Here is a 16065-nt window from a genome sequence, read left to right on the forward strand (position 1 = left end):
CTATTGTACAGGTCGTTGACTGCTTATCATTTATTCACGTCAATGATGCCACATTTATGGTTATAGAAAACTGAATCATGTCTAGTTTTCCTTTAAATCACATGTGGAGTTTTAAAATATTAACTATTTATGGCCGTAGCATTGACAGCCTGCATTTTTTGCACATTATTTCATTTGAGTGTTCATAGTGATTAAGGCGTATACATCTGAGTAGAATATGGGATACATTGATAGGAATTACATGACTAAAACAAATTGTCATCACCACTAAGCCTTTCAAAACATCAGAACGCCTCAATTTAATGAAAGTCCAGACAAAATCGTTTTTTTTATGTCAGACACTAAGCCTTTCAAAACCAGTAAGTTTTGATAGATTTGTTTGGCCATTTGACCCTGAAAAACAACGCCTCAATTTAATATGTCCTAAAAAAATGTTCTTAAATACAGGAAGCATGTGGTGCATTCTGGACTATGTTAAGGGGGCGAAGAAACGTTTGAAAAAGAACAATTTTTGATGAAAAATATGCCTAAACAAGCCACTGATTTAGAATATGACAGTGTTATGTCTGCTGTAGGAATGACCTTCTGATGATTTTAGTAGACGGTTTCATTTCGTCTCAACAAATTTTTATTATTTGTTGTAGTCAAAAGGATCGAATAACAGGCAAAACCTATATAAATTCTTTCCTTGGGTGGATAATAAGTTAAATATTTGAAATGAGTATAATTATATAACAACAAAACATAGAAAAGGTAACTATTAGGTTATATATATAAATTGCATAAATACATACATTCACACGCAAACCATTACAAACACATACATTATAAACTTAATACATATATTAGTATAAGAAATAAATACAATATGAAATAAGACATTTTAATAAGACTGACAAACAGTTAGGTGGTTTGACCAAATGTCCTTGTGCATTATTATATGCACAGGCCATACCATCCTATCTGATAATGTCTAAACTTGTGTATAATTTTATATATTTACTAATTATATGTTAGTTGGATATTTATTAAGAAGTAAATATAAGAGTAAAGTTTAAAGAATCACAAACTAATTGTTTAACAAGAGATCCCAGAAGGATCTTGAGCGGCCACCAAAGAATGATCTGTCTGACAATGGAAAGAGGGATATTTTCCCTGCTTTTCAAACTTTTTCAAACACACTATATATAAAATTTGAGACAGATCGCTATAGTTATCTCTGAGAAATAGTGGTAACAAACTTTAACAATAAAATCCAAGATGCGGCCGTGCAGCCATCTTGTTGACCTATCAGTTACCAAATGCAATATGCACAACAAGGGCCCTAGGGGAACCTACATATAAAATTTGAGAGAGATCCCTTCAGTACTTTTTTTAGGAATAGCAATAACAAACTTTAACTATCAAATTCCAAGATGGCTGCCAGGCGGCCATCTTGTTGACCGATTGGTTCCAAAACGTAATATGCACAACTAGGGACGTATTGGGACATACATATGAAATTTGAGACAGATCCCTTCAATACTTTCTGAGAAATAGTGGTAACAAACTTCCACTACCAAAATCCAAGATAGCTGTCTGGCGGCCATCTTTAGACAGATCGGTATCATAACACAATATGCACAACTAGGTCCCTAAGGGAACCTACATATGAAATTTGAGTAAGATTCCTTCTATACTTTCTCAGAAATGGCGGTAACAAACTTTAACTATCAAAATTCAAGATGGTCGCCTGTCGGCTATCTCCTTGACCGATCGGTCCCAAAATGCAACATGCACAACTAGGGTCCGAGGGGAACCTACAGATGAAATTTGAGAAAGATCCCTTCAGTACTTTCTGAGAAACAGCGGTAACAAATTTTAACTATCAAAATTCCTGTCGGCCATCTTGTAGACCGATCGGTCCCAAAATGCAACATGCACAACAAGGGTCCTATGGGAACCTACATATGAACTTTGAGAAAGATCCCTTCAGGACTTTCTGAGAAATAGTGGGTAACAAACCTATTCCAGCTTAAAGGTTTGTCACCGAGTTCAAAAAAATAGCACAACTAGGGTAGGGGAACCTACAATGAAATTTGAGAAAGACTTTACTTTCTAGCGGTAACAAACTTTAACTATCAAAATCCAAGATGGTCGGCCTGTCGGCCATCTTGTTGACCGATCGGTTCCTAAAATGCAATATGCACAACTAGGGCCCTAGGGGAACCTACATATGAAATTTGAGAAAGATCCCTTCAGGACTTTCTGAGAAATAGCGGTAACAAACTTTAACTATCAAAATCCAAGATGGCGGCGATGGCGGCCATCTTGTTAACAGTCGGTCCAAAATGGCAATATGCACAACTAGGGCCCTAAGGGAACCTACATGTGAAATTTGAAAGAGATCCCTTCAGTACTTTCTGAGAAATAGCGGTAACAAGAATTGTTAACGGATCGGACGGAAGGACGGACGGACGACGGACCACGGACGAAAGGCGATTTTGAATAGCCCACCATCTGATGATGGTGTGCTAAAATTGGTTCATTAACACACAAATACAGACTTATTGTTCAACTGGGTTCAATCGGAATCAAGGATTATACTATATTCAGAATTGGATACAACGGTCAATACAGAGACTTAATTTATAAATATTAAATCGTTTAGACTTTCCAACGAAATGATGAATATCTTTAAGCATTTGGCTTATTTCAGAGGCCAACGATTTATAAAATATTAATATCACAATTATTGCAACCATGCCCCCGGGGGGCCAGAGCAAATAAAGAAATGAAATGTTTTTGGGACGGAAGGACGGACGACGGACCACGGACAAAAAGCGATTTGAATAGCCCACCATCTGATGATGGTGGGCTAAAAATGTATCAACACTAATGTGATTATGTGTATTATCGTATCTGTTGATGTTTTGGAATAATTAATTGCGAATATTAATGTAAAGGGGGCATTCCAAAATATAATGAGAAACTGTCTCAGATGAATCAGAACAACTCCATGATGGGTTATCAGTTAGATGATCATAATGTAAATCAGACTTTAAATCACTATAACTATTTCTAAGTTGAGTAAGTATGATATTTGCTCTCCTTTCCCCTTCATATCAGTAACTTTATTTTTATCTAGTAGATGTATGAAACTTGCAAGAAGGAGAGTTAAAAAGATTTTCATCTGAGGTATTAACTGTGCGGCACATGAATGGAAAGAAGCTATCATAGTAATTGTTAGTCCTACAAATTGAGGGATTAAACTGCCTTGTGTGATGCGTGCCCCGAAACGTTATATATATAGCGTTACGGCACGTAAAACTCTTCAAATCATGTCTTGTGTGACGAAGAGAGTAGTGCTTATCGTTAGGATTATTAATAAAAGGTATTAGAATATCTTGTAAATACTGAGGGGCTATATTGTGCATTAATTTATACATCATGATATATTTATGTTTTTCTCTTCTGGCAACCAGAGATTCCAAACCAAGTTCAGTATAAAGTTTATTATGAAAAGTGCCTGATCTTAAAGGGACATGAACCTAACTAAACCTTGTAAATTTGAGTTAAAACATATTTCAGACGTGTCAGATACCTTACTAAGTTATATATATCAGTTATTGTGCAAATATGTCTAATAGAATAGTTATAATGAAAATTCCATCATTCGGTATTTTGAACCGGCCCGGTCGAATTTTGTCGATAAAAATAGCAGTGTTGAACTTCAGTGACCTCCCACGATGCACTGCACACATTAAATGAATGTAAACAAAATGGTGGGTCAAAAACGTGTGTGAAGCGAACACAAACAAATTCCGATAGAAAACGGAGCACGACAAGAGTCAGTAACGTGCGCGATTGGGAAAGTAGGTAAATATTAATGGATCGCTGAAATACAAGATACGGGAGCAACTTCCCACTTTCTACTTGCGTGATGTACATATTTGCAATAAGTCAAGAACCTCTCTTTGCGGTGCCTCATCGAATGAAAAGTCTCGTTTGACTTTTGACTTATCTTTCTTACGCCAAATACAAATGGTTTTATAACAATTATTAACAAATGTGGCTTCATATGTCAACAATCGTTAATTAGAAAATAATCTTTAAAAATGTGGAAAACTAATATTCCTTGTCGTGTCAGCAAGTCTGTTGTTCATTATAACCTCGCTTTCGACCAGCTTTCGTTTTGTGTTCCAAAAATAGAATATGACGGTCTATTTTTATCATTTGTGGGGTAGGTATTTCCCACGTTTTTCGGTCGTTTTAGATAACCAATCCTTGTAATAAAATATTCAATAAAAATCTGAAAACCATATCTAAGCATACAGAACAACTTATCTAAGGTTCATGTCCCTTTAAGCCTGTAATTATTCTTGCTGCTTGCTTCTAGTTGAATTGATTCTAAAAGTTCTGAAGATTGTTGAGTAGTTATCCCAAACAATGTTAGCGTATTCTAAAATTGGCCTAATAAATGCTGTATATAAAGAAATTAATGTTTTCGACTCACTTTAGTTTATTGTGGGGTGATTTGCGTTTCGTTTCCTGGAAAATGTGACAGATTTAGTTTTGGTAGGGTTAAATTTTATGTCCCATAAATGGGCCCATTCGCTTAGTTAGTGAGGTCGGATGTTAATTCCGGTTCCGCTTGTGCAGGGTCGTTGTCTATAATCACAAAGAGGGAGGTGCCATCTGCAAAGAGCTTTATATTAGTAGAGATATTTTCAGTGATAACATTATTATAAAGAAGAAAGAGAAGAGGCCAAGAACAGATCCTTGCACTAATAGTCTTGAATTGGGAATAATAACCTTCTGTACTTACTCTTTGCATTCTTTCCAAAAGATAATTTTGAAACCATTTAAGCATATTTCGATTTATACCATATTTTTTAATTTGAATAAAAGACCTTGGTGCCATACTCGGTCAAATGCTTTGCTAATATCACAAAAAATAAACTTCAACTCTTTGCCTTGATCCATATTACAAACAATTTCATTATAAATAAACAACAATTCACAGTTGAATCTCCTGGTGTAAAGCCAGACTGATGTCTGGTAATTATAGAGTTGTCAACAAGGTAACTATAAAGATATTTAAAAATGATTTTTTCTATCAATTTACTAAAACAAGATGTTTATTGAAATTTGTCTATAGTTCAGAACATCATTTGTAGAACCATTTCCTTTATAAATTGCTTTTATATTAGTAGATGGTTTGCAGCAAGCCCTGGCTTGAAATTTGGCGGGAAATAGATGACATATTTCCGTAAACATGCCAGTATATTTTCCGTCAAGAACGTATTAATTTTAGATCTATACAGAGTATGTTGTAATATTTTGTAGAGTTATTCATTTTTAAAATCAATTGTAGAATTTACAACATCTTTCATATTTAACTAAAACACTAATATACCAAATAAACTAAATAATGAATGAACTGAAGAACACAGCAGAGATAGAATGGGAAAATAAGACATAATATGTACAGAAAGTTTAGAAACATTCAGGATTACACAAAAAAACAACACAATTATACACTGATCAGATACCGATTACAGAATACATTGTAGAATACTTCCGACAAACCCTAAAATGATAAACAATTCATCAATTCACATGCAACCTTTGTAATGAAGAGATTGAGACGACTGAACATGAATTGACAGAATTTTTTTTATATCGGATCATATCACAGCAAGGGTTTTCGAAACAAGACTGTAAATTTTAAACCGAGACACAAAGAGCATATCATTAGGCCTCATAAATGTAGTAATAAAAATATTTAAAAAAACGTGATAAAAATTAAAACAAAATTATTACATATTTCTTAAAATAAAAATTAAAACAAAATTATTACATATTTCTTAAAATATTACATAATTTTGATTTATCTGACAAGGTCAAAAGGAACTCGATGTGTATGCCTTTGTGAAATCGAATCCATCTAGGAAATCGAAACATGACTATTCCTTGCAAATATTTCAAATATTTTAAAGTCTATAGGGTGTCAATAGTACGGCTTAATACTGTCTTCACACGCAAATCAAGGCAGTTTTGTTTCACAATTAAAGTTTATCAAATCGCCTTCATTGTCGATCAGTCTCAGGACACCACAGTCCTCCTCGTTATCGATGTTGTTAGGTTCACCGCTACCCCACCATTCATTTGGTACTTCGTCTCCAGACCCCCACACCCACTAGTTCTCAACAGCTCTATCGTTTGCCGCCGTCCAGATAAGTTCTAATCCTGTAAATGAAATATTGCTTTTGTGCACAATTTGTTTGTTATATTAAATCAATATGACTATTTCATTGAAGCCAGGGTCATAAACGTTAAATTAATCAAACAAACGGATTGTTCACAAAAGTACAACAACAATGTCATTCTCATTTGATGTAAGACGGTCATCTTCTTAGATAATGATCAAACACGACATTTCAAGAAACACATAAATTGGAATGTCAATTAGGACAGCTAGAAGCATAAGGGAACCTATGCATGCAATTTAAGACAGATCTCTTCAGTACGTTTTGAGAAATAGCGATATCAAATTGTAACTTTCAAAATCCAAGATGACTGCCTGTCGGCCATTGTGTGTTAGTGATCGGTCCAAAAAGGGGGCCTAGGGGAACCTCCATATGAAATTTGAGAAAGATCCCTTTAGTGCTTTCTGAGAAATAGCGTGCATTTGTAACAAGAATTGTTAACTGACTGACGGGCCACGGAAGAAAAGCTATTTGAATAGCCAACCATTAATTTTGATGATGGGTGGCTACACATCGTAAATTCTACACCTCTCTAGCGTTCAGCATAAATAGAATGGTACAACTAGTTCGCCCGTTGTCAGTAAAATGCGATCGAAGACAACGATGTTATTCTTTGTCTTTGGAATTGCTTCAGTAAAACCAGGACGAATATTAGGCTACCTCTCGAAACAGTCTTCCACACATTAAAATGACCTTGAACCTAATAACCAAACATTGTTTGTGCATTTGTTCAGCCAAGTTGATGTACATTTATAGGTAAGGAAAACACTCACCTCTCTTCGTCGTTGTCATTCCTCACAAGCTTGGCATTCATAGTTCTGCAAATCTCCTGGACAATGTAAATAAAATTTTGCATTGCGTAGGGTGGCCGAAACCTACAATAGTCTAAAATAGTTTCTGTTCTCTACATAAAGATGATAAAAATACAAAAACGACCTCCCAAAATACGTCAGTGTAATATGGGCTGTGCTTATTCCGTAGGTTCGGCAGTACGCTTAAGTGAGATAGTAATATAAATACAGAATGGCTAGGAGACGCATATACCATAATTTATTGCAATCTCTGCAAACATACAAATCTCTACACACATCGGCATACTGTACACATGAAATTTACGGCTAAAATTGTAACTCCTACCCCTTTTGCTTGATTTGTAAATGCGACTAGATTATCTTTTCTCTTCTTCCTAACTAACTTCCCTCCATGTTTTGTGATGTTACAGGCGTTACACTAACTAAGAGTTCTACTACAAAAGAAGAGAAACTTGAAAATACCAAAATACACTCATCGCACTTCATACACGCAACATTCACCATACACGGGAGGCCGTCCTTAAATGACCTAGCTGTTAATATGGCGCTAATATAATAAACTAAATCAAGTCAAAACGACGTTATTAAACGCGTGCATCAACCTGGAAACTGCACGGAAGCTTAAATGATCTAAGCTATAAGGACTTTTGAATCAGAAACATTAAACAAAACAAAAAACCTATAAAAACACAAAAATCATAAAAATAAAACTTAACGGTGGTCTGATCCGCAGTTTTCTGTTCTTCGCCGAAGAAATAACACTTATTGTGGAATGGTATCCAGCCGTCCAAACACATATCTGTAATATGGAAAAGATGGTGCAGGGTATGAATGTCATTACAATCTACGACAAGGAGCCGCAAACCGTGGCATTATCCCCGAGCCTCGCAGTTGGAATAAAACCCAAATACATCAAGGTCAAAGTAACAATTATTTAAGTATAACTTTAAATGATTGCGAGTATTGTAAACCTGAAAAAATAACAGCAGGTAACAAAAAGAAAATGTTATTTGGCATTTTTACTTAGTTTCCATGGTAATAGAAAAAAAAACCTAGCATGGAAGGTCCGTAATAGCAAAATCACAACTAGGACATTTGTATGATATATTCAGAAAACTTCACTGAGCTGCGTGGAACGGTTTTAGAGTTATAGCCCAGAAACAAAAGGAAACAGTAATTTGGTATTTTTGATTAAAAGTTTCTGTAGTAACGGAAATATTCCAAAAATGGAAGATCCGCAATATCAAAACGCACAACTAGGGCATTTGTCAGATGTTTGTTTGTTTGATTAATTAACGTCCTATTAACAGCTATGGTCATGTAAGGACGGACTCCCATGTATGCTGTGTGTTGCGTGTATGTTGTGCGACGTACTTGTTTTGGGAGACTGCGGTATATTCATGTAGCGTCTTCTTGTATAGTGTAACTGTTGCCCTTTTTAAAGTGCTATATCACTGAAGCATGCCGCCGAATACACCAAGCAACAAACCCCACCCGGTCACATTATACTGACAACGGGCCAACCAGTCGTCCCGATCCCTGTATGCTGAGCGCTAAGTAGGAAAAGAAACTACCACTTTTATAGACTTTGGTGTGTCTCGGCCATTTTTTTCGTGGGTACTGATATTCTGCCTGTGGCATGCTGGGATAATGGGTTACTACGTTTCACTTTTATTCAAGGTCACAAGGGTCAAAAAGCTATCTTTAAACGACGTGTGAATAACCAAGATGTCTAGTGAATGATATTGGGCCTGCTGCATGCTAGGATGAAGGACTTCCACGTTTGTTCAAATCAATGGTCATGACCTTCATTCAAAGTCAAATAAGGTTAAATATTAAAACAACGGAGATCTCTAGAGACCTGATATATAACCTGCAGCATGCTGGGATGAGGGGCTACCAAGTATGTTTCAATGAACGACATTGGTGATTTTTCCTGACTAATCATAAAGTTGCATACTGGAGAACAACTTTGATAAGAAATAAAAGATTTCAGAAGGATCTTGGCGCCCAGAAACGAATGCTTTATGTCTGAAAATGGAAATAAAAGGAATATGCACAACTAGGTCCTTAGGGAAACCTTTATATGAAAGATTCGTTCATTACCAACTTCAACAATCAAAATCCAAGATGGATGCCTGTTGGTCATCTTGTTGACAGATCTGTCCCACAATGCAATATGGAAAACTAGAGCCCTATGGGAACCTACATATGAACTTTGAAACAGATCTCGTACATCTACATGTAAGTGCTTTCTAAGAACTTAGAGATAGCGGTAACGAGCATTGTTAACGGATGGGCGGACCACGGACGAAATACGTCATATTTATAGATTTTGAAAAATATCGTCGTAATTTCTAATTAGACTTTACATTTATCTAATCGGAAGTAGAATGACATGAAAAAGCCTTTCTTTATCCATAACTGTGAACATCTGCGCTAGTATTAAGTAACGTGTGAAATAGAAATCTAAAGTCCATTCATAATAAATTGTCATTGTTGGAACTGTTATGAAGCATTGCAAATCACACAAATGTAGTCTTACAAAAGAAGGCTTCAACCGTTTGGACGACAGCGTCACTGTTGGTGTCTTTCTTTGTCAGTCTCGTATATGATTGTTTTCCCTAGGAAAAAATACAGTATTTAAATAGGAATACCTACCTTTATGAATACAAACCGGGGAAGCATTGTCTCTGTCAACACAAACGTTTCCGAACAAAGGTCAGAGTTTGGATCTTCCCCCTGAAATCACGACATTCAATTATCTACTAATAATGCATAAATTGTCTTCTTTCATTATTAAATCAAGTTTTCCATTTTCATTGTTCTCGTTCATTTCATTTCATTTACAATTGTTATCCTATGTGAAGTCAGCCCCGTAAAAGTCTTGTCCGGGGATGCAGATAATGAGAAAATATATGGGGCGTCAATGCCATAACGTTGATATTCTCTTTCTGACTCGCAATTTAATGAGATAGTAGACTTACTGCTGGTCTCTCGCGGTCTAGTCTTTGGCATCATTCTACCATGCTTCATTAACATATTAACAAGAGGCCCATGGGCCTTAACGGTCACCTGTTATTTTATACAATTTATTTATATAATTTACTAGCCAACTGATGTCGTTACATTCAACCTACATACAAAGTTTCATGAAGCTTTGTGCATATTAAGTAACCTAGTCGTGTTTACAAGGTTCAATAATTATGATTGGAAAAGACAATAACTCCGTAATTAAATAAAAGTCGAATCTCGCTCATATTAAAACTAATCCAAGACCTTTTCCAATGATAGTCTACATACAAAGTTTCATTAGGCTCATTTCATATTCACTCATGTTATCGTGTTCACAAGGTCCAATAAAAATTATTAGTGCAAAGTGCAATAACTCCTTAAATAACTGTTGAATTAAGCTGATTTTTTTTAACTCGTCCAAGATCATTCCAATATTAAGTTCACAAGCGAAGTTTCATTAAACTTTGTGCATATTACATATCACTATCGGGTTAACAAGGTTCAATAATTATTATTGCAAAGGGTAATAACTTTGTAATTGAGTTAGTGTCGAACTGGGCTTATTTTCAAACTCATCCAAGATATTTCAAATATTAGTTTCGGTCTACATTTAATCAAGTTATTATGTTTACAAGGTCCAATAATAATTATAAGTGTAAAGGGCAATAACTCCGTAAATTACTGTCGAATCACGCTGACCTCCCAACTCAGTATGCTTAGCGCTAAGCAGGAGCAGAAACTACCACTTTTATAGACTTTGGTGTGTCTCGTCCAGGGGACAGAACCCAGAGCCTTCCTCACAAGGGCAAACGCTCAACTCAAAGCCAAAAGTGAGGCGGTACCAAGGGAGACAAGAAGAGAAAAGATAAGATACTAAATTAAGTCGCCTTTTACGATCATGCAATAGGGGCAGCAGGTACAATTCTAACGCCCTATCGACAAGAGTGCATACCAGTACGACTCGTGCAAGTATGTATATTGTAATTATTTATGATCTTTAATTGACTGCAATGACACTTCATACGTTATTCAGTTGATTATATCAGGTTCTAATAACATTGTGGCAATTATCATAAGTCTCCATCAGTGCAACGAGAGATTACATTACATTATTTATTATCCCTTGTATAACGAAAGAGCTTTAGATTCAAACTCGCCCACCCATACTGCTAATAAAACTGTTGAACACGACAATTGTTGATATGCAAGTATCCATAACAAATATTGATTTTACGAATATAATGTATACAAGTTAACCGTAACAATTTGGTTCATTCGGATACTATCTTAAACAAAACTTCGGATTTCATACTTCACTTGTTATACTATAACAATTCAAGCAATTGTGATGATTTACAGTTAGAGTTACGTCCCTTGAATCACGTTTGGTTAACGTTTTAGTTTAATAATAGTTATGGATTAATTTGCCAAAATGGTATAATGTAATTTACAATATTGTTGCAATATAGAAAAGATTTGATTGAATATGCTCATATAGTTTATTTATTGTAGCATACTGAAGAAAAAATAGAGTTATAAGTTACTATATGCAAATGAGCTCTTACCACTGACAGGGAACATTGATTTTTACATATAATCGCACAGGTATGTGTAAGGCTGGATACTCTGCTGAAAGCTTTGGTAAACACTAACTTGCTTTGTGATTGGTCACTATTTAAAGTACCGGTGCCAAAGCTGCTGAATAAGGAGCAAACTCCAAAGGCTACTCTAGTTATCAGTACGTTTTGTGTGTCGTAAGTGTGGTGGCGTACACATTGTATAGTGGTGTCAGTACTAGTGTCTTCTCAAGTTCTACAGATGCGATTTGACTGAAACTTGCATGAAATGATCCTGACATGGTCCCGACAAAGTGTTGTTATTTTTCGGGTTGATTCGAAATCCAAGATGGCCGCAACAGCCGTCATCTTGAAAACACATTTTGAACTTCTTCTCAAGATCTGCCGGTGTGTTTTGGCTGAAACTCGGATGAAATGTTCCTGACATGGTTCTGACAAAGTGTTGTTACATCTCTGGTTGATCCCAAATCGAAGATGGCTACCATTACACGATATCTAATTAATTTCCTATATGATTATTGCCAAGGTAATCAGATGACCGTTAAGGCCCTTGGGCCTCTTGTTTTCATATAGATTACTTCCTCTCTGAAATTATGTATGGATAGCTTATTCTTATGGTATCTATATTATCATTATATGGTTGGGATTCAAAATTAAACAAATCTTGGGCTCAATTTTGCTAATTTCTCTACTTGCCATTTCGTACATGAAAATAATTCTGACAGCTTTTTCAAACAATTTCATCCCCTTAAAGCCACATTTAAGATTCTGGCAGCAGCAATTTGATGGGCCATTTCGAAAGGTCACCTGAACATGACCCCTTATGATCCTCAATTAAACGGAGTGGTGATAAGGATCTGTATTTCAATCAGATTATAATACACGTTTATCTCACCAAGCTTTGGTTATTGCTCGGAGTCTTTCGTCCGTCCGTCCGTCCGCAGTCTGCACGACAAAGTTTTAATGCTTTAAGTCTTTGTGATATTAAAAAAAAAAAAAAAAACAAACAAACAAAAAACCAAAACAAAAAAACAGGTGATCGATACAGGCCTGTTTTTAGCCTACTGTTTAAGCAAGGGTTGACCATGTAAGGACGGCCTTCTGTGCAGGCGTTGTGCTGTGTGTGTGAACTGCAAGGTGCGTGTTTTGGGAGACTGTGATATATTCAATATTACAACAAGAGGATCTTGGCGCCCACCAATGTTTGATCTACGTCTGACAATGGAAAGAGGGATCTTTTCTCTGCTTTTCAAACTTTTTCAAACATACAACATATATGAAATATGAAACATATCACCTCATTACTTTTTTAGAAATAGCAGTAACAAACTTCAACTATCAAAATCCAAGATGGCTACCAGTTGGCCATCTTGTTGACCGATCGGTCCTAAAATGCAATATGCACAACTAAGGTCCTAGGGGAACATACATATAAAATTTGAGAGAGATCCCTTCAGTACTTTCTGAGAAATAGCAGTAACAAACTTTAACTATCAAGATCCAAGATCGCGGTCTGGCGGCCATCTTGTTGACCGATCCGTCCCAAAATACATTATGCACAACTAGGGCCCTAGGGGAACCTACAAATGAAATTTGAAAGAGATCCCTTCAGTACTTTCTGAGAATTAGCGTTAACAAACTTTAACAATCAAGATCCAAGATGGCGGTCTGGCGGCCATCTTGTTGACCGATCTGTCCCAAAATACATTATGCACAACTAGGGCCCTAGGGAAACTACAAATGAAATTTGAAAGAGATCCCTTGAGTACTTTCTGAGAATTAGCGTTAACAAACTTTAACTATCAAAATCCAAGATGGCTGCCTGGCGGCCATGTTGTTGACCAATCCGTCCCAAAATGCAATATGCACAACAAGGGCCCTAGGGGAACCTACAAATGAAATTTGAAAGAGATCCCTTCAGTACTTTCTGAGAAATAGCGGTAACAAACTTTAGCTATCAAAATCCAAGATGGCTACCTGTCGGCCATCTTGTTGACCGATCCGTCCCATAATGCAACATGCACAACTAGGGCCCTAGGGGAACCTACATATGAAATTTGAGATAGATCCCTTTAGTACTTTCTGAGAAATAGCGGTAACAAACTTCAATTGTCAAAATCCAAGATGGCGGCCTGGCGGCCATCTTGTTGACCGATCTGTCCCAAAATGCAATATGCACAACTAGGGCCCTAGGGGAACCTACATATAAAATTTGAGAGAGATCCCTTCAGTACTTTCTGAGAAATAGCGGTAACAAACTTCAATTGTCAAAATCCAAGATGGCGGCCTGCTTGTTGACCGATCTGTTCCAAAATGCAATATGCACAACTAGGGCCCTAGGGGAACCTACATATGAAATTTGAGAAAGATCCCTTCAGCCCTTTCGGAGAATTAGCGGTAACAAGAAATGTTAACGGACGGACGACGGACGAAAAGCGATTTGAATAGCCCACCATCATCAGATGGTGGGCTAAAAAGACATGGCAGAATAATACCGCATCCTCTATAACTAAACAGATATTCAAACATTTAGGTCATCCTTTAACGACCCTGGCTGTAATGGGACTTTAAATCTAATAAACCAAATTTACTATGACGCCATAATTACCTAAGAAGTAAAACAAAACAACCTTGAAGTAAGAAAATACAAGATAAGCGTTAAATTAAAAAAAGTGATTTCTCTGGGACATGCTTCCATACATTTGCAGAGTCAATATCCAATAATGAAAGCAAATTGCCCTTTTCGCCGAAGGTCATCATGAGGTCACACGTGAGCTGTTTCCTGTTGTGGTGGATTTTCTTACAAAGTTTGTATCTCTTACACATCTTGATACACTGTGATACACCAATGGTGTCTAACTGCATGAAAGACTTGTAGTACCTGTTGGACACCTGCTCAAAATGGATAATTCTAGTACACTGTCCGTGTCCATGAACAAAAACAAGAGGCCCAGAGGGCCTTATCGCTCACCTGGTTTGTAATGCCAAGTAATGTTCTAAATACAGGTTCATTGTTTCTTTTCTGAAGGAATTCGAATATTTACCTCTAATTCACCTACTGGGCCCTACCCATCCTGCCCCGGGGGGGTCAGAGCCAACATTTATAGAAGTTCTGTTCCCCTTCCCCCAAGGATGTTTGTGGCCAAATTTGGTCACAATCCATGCAGGACTCTAGGACAAGTAGCGATTAATAGGATTTACCTCTATTTCCCCTATTGGGCCCCGCCCCTCCTGCCCCCAGGGGGTCAGAGCCAAACTTTATACCTGTTCTGTTTCCCTTCCCCCAAGGATGTTTGTGGCCAAATTTGGTTACAATCCATGCAGAGCTCTAGGACAAGTAGCGATTTATAGGATTTACCTCTATTTCCCCTATTGGGCCCCCGCCCCTCCTGCCCCGGGGGTCAGAGCCAAACTTTATACAAGTTCTGTTCCCCTTCCCCCAAGGATGTTTGTGGCCAAATTTAGTTACAATCCATGCAGAACTCTAGGACAAGTAGCGATTTATAGGATTTACCTCTATTTCCCCTATTGGGCCCCGCCCCTCATGCCCCCGGGGGTCAGAGCCTAACTTTATACAAGTTCTGTTCCCCTACCCCCAAGGATGTTTGTGGCCAAATTTGGTTACAATCCATGCAGAACTCTAGGACAAGTAGCGATTTATAGGATTTACCTCTATTTCCCCTATTGGGCCCCGCCCCTCCTGCCCTCGGGGAGTCAGAACCAAACTTTATACAAGTTCTGTTCCCCTTCCCCCAAGGATGTTTGTGGCCAAATTTGGTTACAATCCATGCAGAACTCTAGGACAAGTAGCGATTTATAGGATTTACCTCTATTCCCCCTATTGGGCCCCGCCCCTCCTGCCCTCGGGGGGTCAGAGCCTAATTTTATACAAGTTCTGTTCCCCTACCCCCAAGGATGTTTGTGGCCAAATTTGGTTACAATCCATGCAGAACTCTAGGACAAGTAGCGATTTATAGGATTTACCTCTATTTCCCCTATTGGGCCCCGCCCCTCCTGCTCCCGGGGGGTCAGAGCCAAACTTTTATACAAGTTCTGTTCCCCTTCCCCCAAGGATGTTTGTGGCCAAATTTGGTTACAATCCATGCAGAACTCTATGACTAGTAGCGATTCAAAGGAAATGTTGACGGACGGACGACGGACGGACGACGCGCCATGACATAAGCTCACCGGCCCTTCGGGCCAGGTGAGCTAACAAGTGTTTTAAAGATGAATTTAGTTTTCATAACAAGGTGCCCATACAAAACACTGAACATGATGATCGTCTTTCATTTACCTCTATTGTTACTGGTAATAATTTGATTCTGCTGTGTCACGCAAAGTTGCACGGCTTCAGTGAAATAAGAACCCACCTATAGGTTCTTCAGATGAGATAAATTGATTTCCAACTTT

General features: G+C 37.3%; 1 pseudogene; it reads right to left on the bottom strand.

The window, feature by feature from the left end:
• Positions 1-6028: 6028 nt before the first annotated feature.
• LOC138312939 (uncharacterized) lies at positions 6029-14547 on the bottom strand (annotated as a pseudogene).
• Positions 14548-16065: the final 1518 nt, after the last annotated feature.

Source organism: Argopecten irradians, unplaced genomic scaffold, assembly GCF_041381155.1.
Source record: "Argopecten irradians isolate NY unplaced genomic scaffold, Ai_NY scaffold_0533, whole genome shotgun sequence".
NCBI lineage: Eukaryota > Metazoa > Mollusca > Bivalvia > Pectinida > Pectinidae > Argopecten > Argopecten irradians.